A 9,629-nucleotide genomic window follows, 5' to 3' on the forward strand; every position below is an offset into this window, starting at 1 on the left:
ACTAGGCACTCGATTCTGTAAAGAATTTATATTTATAAAAGTAGGTAAGTTTATGAACTGTAGGCTTATTCATTGGATATATCTGATTTAACTAACTGTGTTACTTTTTTATGTTTGGTAGACAATCACCTCTGTACGACGTATTGGCATGGCTGGCAAATTATTGTAATATTGAGATTTAGATTATGAGTCCGCACCTACCGCAGCAGTCTTTGGAAACGATTTAATTACGAAGTCCGATTATTTCAGTTTTATTTCACGGTCAACTACGAGTAACATTGCCTTTATGGAAAAGCCATTGTCAAGCTTCTGATAACGAATAATTAAACGTCCACGTTCCAGATAAGCAAAATATTAATTACAATTGCAATCACAATCACCATCATACAGATAGAATAATTAATATTTAAATAACAATATATTTTTTTATTTATTTTATTTATTTTATATTGGCGACTGCGTGTCGGACTTGTTATTTTGTCATTTGTTACATTGTTCTCTTTGTTTCATGTAAAAAATTAACTTTCTGGACCTGGACGTCAATGCATGAGAGATCACAAAATCTGAAGATATTTTCCAACTCTGAAATTTTGCGGGAAGACGCAATTAAACTTCCAGCAAAGTAAGGTAAGACGCAGCATATTTGCATTGGTAGGCTTGACCAGACGTATAATTTAGTGTATTAGCTTTTCAGTAAATTCTGTAGTGTTTCTTTTCCGCATCACAGTTTCAATGATAAATTTCATTCTCAGTACTTTTCCCTAAACAATAACGTATGCAACAATACCAATACACGAGTGTACAATATGGCCGACTTCTGTTCGATATCATGTAACATGGCCAGCAGCCATTACCAATAATCTCAAATTCAGTTTATATTTTTAAATTAACAGACAGCCATTGTTGCTACGAGCGATTCATGCTCAACTACATTTTATTTTAAAATCACTGTCAAAAATTTTCTTGAAACATATATCACGTGTGGCTTGGTAATAACTAGAAAACAATACGCAAAAATGGAACAGCAAGGACGTACTATTCGGACGCAATCCGACTCGGACGTGAGACAAGTGTTAGAAAATGACTTTACGACAGCAACCGGTAGTGACGATTCATCAAACATTGACGCAAGTGTTGACGAAAATTTTGACAATAGGCCGTCCACTACAAAAATTTCAAAATCTCAATCAGAGCCCATGTTAATGCATGACGTCATGTCTAATGACGCAGCGGGGGCAGAGACCTTGCAAACGGTAAACATTGCCGACATGTTACAAATGCTAATGAAACAAAACGCAGAAAATATGGCAACCATAAGGAAACAGAACGCCGAAAACATGGCAACCTTAAAGGCACAATTAGAGACACAAAATGAACAGTTAAAAACACAAAATGACGAAATCAAATCTGATGTCATAGCAATCAAGATAGGTAATGACACTTTGTGTAAACGTGTGGAACTTATAGACGCCACACTGACCAAACAGATGACCGAACTCAGTACTAAATTTTCCCAGCTCAATATGAGACAAGAAAAGACTACAACTGACGTAGCACTTTTACAGACACAAGTAAAAAACCTTAATGTCACGTGTGAAGTTCTTACTGAACAAATTCAAACATATCCTTCAGTACATGACAACCTTGAAAAACGAATTACTGACGTACAGAATAAATTTGACAATGTTGAACAACACCTGAGTGACATCTTACAATCTGATGCCACAGCTCATTTTCAAAATATTAATAAAGAATTTCATGATTGGGTTGAGAACAAAGACAAACATTTTGATAGATGCTTACGTGAAAATTTACCAACAATTGTGCACGACTCCGTAGCGCAATACATTACTAATAACAAACAGCTGATCAGTGACGCAGTACAATCCGTCACTGCACCCATGAGACAATTCACCGATCAACTACAGTCTGAATGTAACGAAAATATCAGTCAAAATGTACAGTTCAGAAACCAATATACATTCGAGTATGATACACACATTCCGCACACGACAAATACACAAGAACAAAACACACCACGACTACAACACATACCACGATGTGGAAACACAAACACAAGCTATTATCATGGTAAACCACAGCAACATTATCGTAATTACTCGCCAGCTGAACATACCAGTAATTACAGTGGAATAAATCCATATCACAATGCGAAGGAAGATGAAAGCTTAATGAAACACAGGCAATTTCAGGTTTTTATCCCAGAAAAACGAACCATTCATCCGGTGATTTTTCTTAAATCTTTTAGTAACGCATTTCCACGCACTTGGAGTGACCGGAAAAAGATTTCATATATTGTCGGTTACATCCAAGGCGATGCAGCTGTCTGGGCATACAGTCAAGCTGACGTATGTACCACGTACAGTGAGTTTGAGCGTGCTTTTCTGAACAAATTCTGGTCGCAATCCGTCCGGGAGCGACTCAGAAGACAAATTTTAGAACCTGAAACTTTTAACAGTAAAAATGGTAACTTACGCAGATATTTTGAAAAATACTTGAACATGGGACACTTTTTAGACGAACCAGTCGCAACGCGTGATATACTCCGAGCGTTGAAGGCCAAATTGCCTTTCAACATTAAGGAAAAACTCCTACATATCCCGGATGACGATTCAGATTATTTTTTAACAGCCTTAGATTCGGTTGACATGTTACTTGAAGATCAGCGCTTCGCGCGGCAAAACAGCAGCCACAATGTTTACACTAGTGGTATGCAAAACATGCAGGCTTGCCAACACAATTCTGGCGCGCCCACAGTTGGATACGCGGTACAACAAAAACAGCAAACTCACATGCCGTCTCAGCACGGAAATCAAAATCAACACGCGTATTCCAATACAAACAATAGTTACAACAGTAATAACATTTCATGTGGCATTCCATACAAAAGGCACCGCGGTAATAACTACAACGGTAACAACGGATACAAAGGTAATAACAAGAACACAAACAGAAATAGAAATAATAATAACTACGAGCCAAGACAGCATCAAGGTTGGACTCGTAACGATCAGTACATTCATTCAAACTCAACTTTACCACAGCAGCCACCAGGACAAAATTGGAGGATACCTTACGACCGACAGGTAAGTTATAATGCGCAACAGCAACAACAACCGCAAAAGTTTGGAGATCATAATAGGCAATATCCGAATGTGAATATAATAGAAATGACACCTGATGCACAACCTCAATCTGTGTCAGTACCTAGTACAGATGCTAATCCAACAAACTAGAAACAGTCACTACTTTGCCCCAGGTCGTGGCTGAAGAATTCTTGGGGGGCGACTTCAATGTTAATCAGTTATTTGACACCACACTTGAACAACAGAATAATGATATGCCGAATAATTCTAAACAAAAACTACCTGTTTTATTTATAAGATACAACCACAATAACAATATATCAGATGAACTTTTACAAGACAGTACGCAATGTCGTTTAAACACAAATGAAATTGTATTAGCATCTACTACTGGTGTAGTAGGTGGGATTCCAACTACTATTATCCTAGATACAGGTGCAGCTGTGAGCGTTTTGTCTTTTAATTTCTATAAAAAGATGTGTGAATTGGAACCTGTGCCCGAGTTTCCTGCCCAAAACTGTAAAATAACTACTGCACTAGGTAATAAGTCATGTAGGGTTACGAAGCAAGTTTTTGTAAACGTTAAAATAGGTAATGGAACCATACAATGGCCATTCCTGGTTGCACAAAACCTTGTGACAAATTGCATATTAGGAATAGATATTATGAGCGAGAAGGACTGCAATATAGACTTCTCCAAAGGTAAATGTATTTTAAATGATAAAGGCAGTGTAATTATTATTGATTTGGACAGGAGAACTCTAAAGCATGACAAACACTGTACAGGGTACAAGGTTCAGTTAGTACTTGACAATGACATTCAAGACATGCAAACACACTCATCTGACACAGAGATAATGGACTTGAAAACATTGCTTGATCATAAGATAAGTGAAGCTACAGCTCTCAGTGTACATGAACGTATAAAACTACAGGAAGTGTTATCCAAATATTTACAAGTTTTTACCAAACGATTAGGTGTTATCAACACGTATGTGTACAAGATTGAAGTTAAGCCTCACAAGATCTTCTACCATAAGACATATAACGTACCGTTATCTCAACGACCTGCTGTGTGGCAAGAATGAAAACAAATGTTAGACTGGAAGGTCATTGAACCATCCACCTCACCTTATTGTAGTCCTCTACTTGTTGTCAAAAAATCAAATGGAAGCATTACGTTAGTGTTACACACACGAGCTATTAATGAAATAATTTTACCGGTTCACACAAAACCTGAAAATTTAGAAGAGCAATTACAGAAATTTCTAGATGCAAAATATTTTTCCACAATAGATCTCGCTAATTCGTTTTGGCAGGTGGGTAACACTCCTGATTCTCAGACATGTACTGCATTTATGTTCGGGGGGCGAACCTATCAGTTTTGTGTTCTACCCTTCGGACTGAATGTCAGTTCTGGGGTATTCATTACAGCCCTGGATACCGTGCTTGGCGACGATTTTGTTGAGACAGTCACACACTATGTAGATGATATACTGATAGCTACACAATCTTGGAATGAACACGTTGACACACTTCAAAGAATTTTAGAAAAATTTGCACAAGCTGGAGTCACAGCCAACCTAAGAAAATCAAAATTTGGTTGCAGTGAGATAAAGTATTTAGGACATATCATTAATTCACAGGGCATACGTCCGGATCCCAGTAAATTAGATGCTATCAGAAACTTTCCTAGCCCTCGAACTAAAAAGCAGTTAAAATCATTCCTTATGCTATGTTCATTTTTAGACGTTTTTTGCCACAACCACTTTTGAACAGTAAACATCTGCTAAATCTACTCAGAAAGAATCAAGTTTGGATCTGGTCGGAACAGTGCCAGAATGACTTTAATACAATTAAACATGCTTTAGTGAATGCTAACATATTGAGCCATCCAGATTTCAATTTAGATTTTTGTATGACTTGTGACGCTTCACATACTGGCTTGGGCTGTTGCTTATTTCAAGAGGAGGAACAGATAAGAATTATTGGGTTTGCGAGTCGCACTCTAACTGAATGTGAGCATACATACTCCACTACTGAGTTAGAAACACTTTCCATAGTATGGGCATTCAAGAAATTCAATTATTATTTATTTGGAAAACATACAGGAATTTACACCGATCACCAGGCCCTGACATTTTTGTTAACTTGTAAACTTGGACATCCTAGACTATCACGATGGGCAGTTACACTTCAGAACTACTCTTTTGAAATTAAGTACAAAGAGGTAAGGACAACACCATTGCAGACACTTTGTCTAGACTTCCACAAGGTATGAATGATACCAACAGTGACTTAGAAAATATAAATGACTACAGGATTCTCTTAATGCAAGACAAGCAGTATCACCAATATTATATTGATATGTGCAGAAACATGGCTGAATTACAAAAATCTGATCCTCACTGGTATAAGATAATAACATTACTGGTAGAAAAACACAATCATCCTTTGACTAAGTATTACAAGTTACACAATGATGTGTTATTTTACCGCCGACATCCAAATGCTACTAACTGGTGTGTATGCATTCCCAAAGAGTCTGAACGTAAACTAATTTGGCACACACACTTAGTTTGGGGTCATTATGGGACGAAAAAGTGTTTGGCAAAGCTCAGTACAAACTGTTATTTTAGCAATATGAGAAGAAAAATTTACAGGGAACTAAAACCATGTGTCATATGTCAAAAATCAAAACCTCAGAATTTATCCACAAAAACAGATTTACATTCTATTTTACCTAGTTAACCCCTGGAAATTCTGTGTACCGACATCAGTGGACCGCATCCAGCAAGCTCTGGAGGCGTCAAATATATCTTAGTTTTTACGATATATTTTCTAAACATGTAAAACTTTATGCTTTAAAATCCGCCACTGCAAATGCTATAATACGAAGATTCTCAAGTGATTACCTGACGCACGTGGGAAAACCTAAAGCAATTCTATCAGATAATGCAGCATACTACTCTGGGTACAAATGGAGAAATTTCTTGAAGGACAATAACATTAAAAGTATATTTATTTCGAGGTTTAGTCCACAATGTAACGCGACTGAGAGACTTTTCCGAGAATTAAACCGTTTCATGAGGACCTATATTTCATCAAAACATACTAATTGGGTGTCCTACCTAAGTCTTTTCGAAGACGTACACAATAACTTAAATATTTACGATACGAATTACACACCTAACGAGATCATGTTCAATTGCAAACAGAACGATCAGTGGATAGAACCATTACCTAAGTTGTCAGACAAGGAAATCACACCTGAACAGAAAATAAAAGAAGTATTGACTACATTGACACATCACGCACAAATACGAAACAAACATCACAGAAACATAATAAAAAGAAAACAAAAATTCGAGGTAGGAATGCTTGTACTACTTCGTACTCATCATAAATCTGTAGCACTCAAACGACGCAACGCTAAGTGGCGTCTGCTATATGAAGGACCTTATATAATTGTTAACATACCGCATCCTGGTGCGTATCTGTTACAACATCCTAGAACTAACAAAATTATTGGGCTATACGCACACCGAGATCTTAGAGCATTTCATGCTGAATAATGTCAAAGTCATACCCATCAAAATATTGCTAAGCAACTCGAAAAACTCTGTTGTTACAACACAGATAGTAAGTAGTATAGAAATTTTCACTTCAGCGGTTCCAGTGACGCAGTTGAAGACAGAAGAACTCTTCTTTCAGCGCGCGCCTCCACCTGAAAGACGGAATATTGAAGTAAAATTTATGCTTACGTAACAGTGAATGATATATTAATTTTTCACGGAACGTTTGTTACTGAAGGTACCACTGACTTGGTGTGACACCTGACGAACTGACAGACGTCATCTGTGAAGCGATCTTTACTTTGAGAAATAGATTAGACGCACATCTCTCAACACGAAAAGCATCTATCATTAGTCAAGGCCACACAGACACTCTACACACACGCACAAATCGCGAGGAATCGAACATTTTCTCTCTCTTACTATTTTGAATATTTATTGAGTAGTGAAAACGCCTGGTCTTGCCTACTGATGTAATGAATGTTGTGTCTAACCTATCTTAATTTCAGGTGACATCACAAAAAACATCGATAATATCCCAGCAAAACCGCTAAAGAGGATGTAAATATCTACAATTCATGTAATCAAATGTGACACAATGTAATAACCTATAGCGATGTAATGATGATGTAAACATGTTTATGTGCAACTATATTATGTTTATGCTAAGAAAATATGTGACGTGTGTATGTATAATTACTTATTTTTTTAACTGATGTATAGTGTAACTGTTACTATGTAAAAATTTGAACAAAACGAATGCCAAAAAGACATTGCATAGTGAACCACTGTTCACGGACATTAACGAACATTACTAACTCTGCAACTACGCGGAAACCTATGTGAAAAAAAAATGTTAATGCCATTCATTATGCAGCGTATCTATGTAAACGCGATGAACGATTTCCTTGATTAATAACTACGAACATTTAGGTGAGCTATATTCAGCAAAAAACTGAAAATGTGAAGTGCATAATTCGTGCATCGTCTAGTGACATTACTACAGTACCCAACTTCAAGATGTTAACTGGATTAAATGGACACAAAGTGCCTGTCCAGAAAACAACACGACGGGTGGAAGAATTTTGGTTGGAACTTCAGGGAATGAAATATTCTCGAAATGTGACGGACACTCTTACCTGGACTGTCCAAGGATCGACGCCAGCTATGTGCCGTCCGAGGTTCTGCAACCACGCTTCCACGGAATGTAAAAAACGAACTGCACGTGGACCAATTACTCGACGGGTCACGTCTGATCTGTAATAAGCAATGCTTTTAGTCACAACCAACTGCATCACTACGACTATAAAGGAAATGGGAAATGGACACGCTTATGTATTAATCACGTTGTTATACAACGATGTTACTGTGATCAAAAAACTTTACCACGACGATACTAACCTGTAAAAAATTATTGTGCAGCGGATGAATATGAACTGTAATAACGACACGATGTGTATAGGTCAACGAACCTGAAAAATACGGACATTTTTCTTTGAAGTATTTCAAAACAATACTATGTAACTAAGAACATTCAACAATCTAAGTTGTATTGTGTTATAACAAATATTGTAAATTTAAAACTAAGTTACCTGTCATAGAATGTAGTCTTCATATGTAATCTTGGTTGAATATTTTCTTTGTGCAACGACTGAAAAACGCGCGCACACGAACAATATGATCTGCAATACTGTGCCGCGTGATCTAACTGTACGATATAACGGCAGTGCCGCAGCTACACAGACGCTTCTGCGCATGCGCGCTCTCTATCTGCCAACATAAGAACTTTTACGGCGCACCCGCGTCATTCAAATTTTGTATATAATGTGTATAATGTGTAATGTAAGTCATGTAAATAGTTGTAGATAACTTAGATTTTCTTGTGCCTTAAGGTGAATTGCTCGCCTGCAGGTGTGTCCTTTCGCCTCGCAATTCAGGGGGCAATATAAAGGCACATTTGCATGCCGAGCGTGAGTTTCCGCGGAAACGCGAAATACTAATTAAATAAATAATCAGTGACAAATAAATAAAGCCTATGGCACACAACTGCAGCGCTGTGTCGCTGATAAAACAAAAGCACAATTACGTTACACTTATGTTTGATTAAAAAATGAGAGCTCTGGTAGAAGTGGTGCGAGAAGCACGTATTTTATTTTATTGTCTGGCACACCGCCATATTTCATGTTATAGAAGAATACTGCGAGTTGCAACCACACTAGGCACTCGATTCTGTAAAGAATTTATATTTATAAAAGTAAGTAAGATTATGAACTGTAGGCTTATTCATTGGATATATCTGATTTAACTAGCTGTGTTTAGTAGACAATCACCTCTGTACGACGTATTGGCATGGCTGGCAAATTATTGTAATATTGAGATTTAGATTATGAGTCCGCACCTACCGCAGCAGTCTTTGGAAACGATTAAATTACGAAGTCGATTATTTCAGTTTTATTTCACGGTCAACTACGAGTAACATTGCCTTTACGAAAAAGCCATTGTCAAGCGTCTGATAACGAATAATTAAACGTCCACGTTCCAGATAAGCAAAATATTAATTACAATTGCAATCACAATCACCATCATACAGATAGACTAATTAATATTTAAATAACAATATATTTTTTTATTTATTTTATTTATTTTATAAAACGACTGGAAATTCTTTTGGGACACGAGTTTCTCCTGTCCGATGCACTATTCCTCCTTTAACGCATCTCTCGATCCCTCACATTGACGAATCAACACAGAAAATGCGTCGCTATGAAATACTGTGGGTTCTATGACATCTCCTTCTAAATTGAGTAACGTTTCTATGGAAACGAGTGGATATACTTTTGGGACTCGAGTTTCTCCTGTCCGATGCACTATTCCTACTTTAACGCATCTCTCGATTCCTCACATTGACGAATTAACACAGAAATTGCATCGCTATGAAATACTAAGC

The sequence above is a fragment of the Schistocerca piceifrons genome, chromosome 4 (genome assembly GCF_021461385.2).
Source record: "Schistocerca piceifrons isolate TAMUIC-IGC-003096 chromosome 4, iqSchPice1.1, whole genome shotgun sequence".
In the NCBI taxonomy this organism is placed as follows: domain Eukaryota; kingdom Metazoa; phylum Arthropoda; class Insecta; order Orthoptera; family Acrididae; genus Schistocerca; species Schistocerca piceifrons.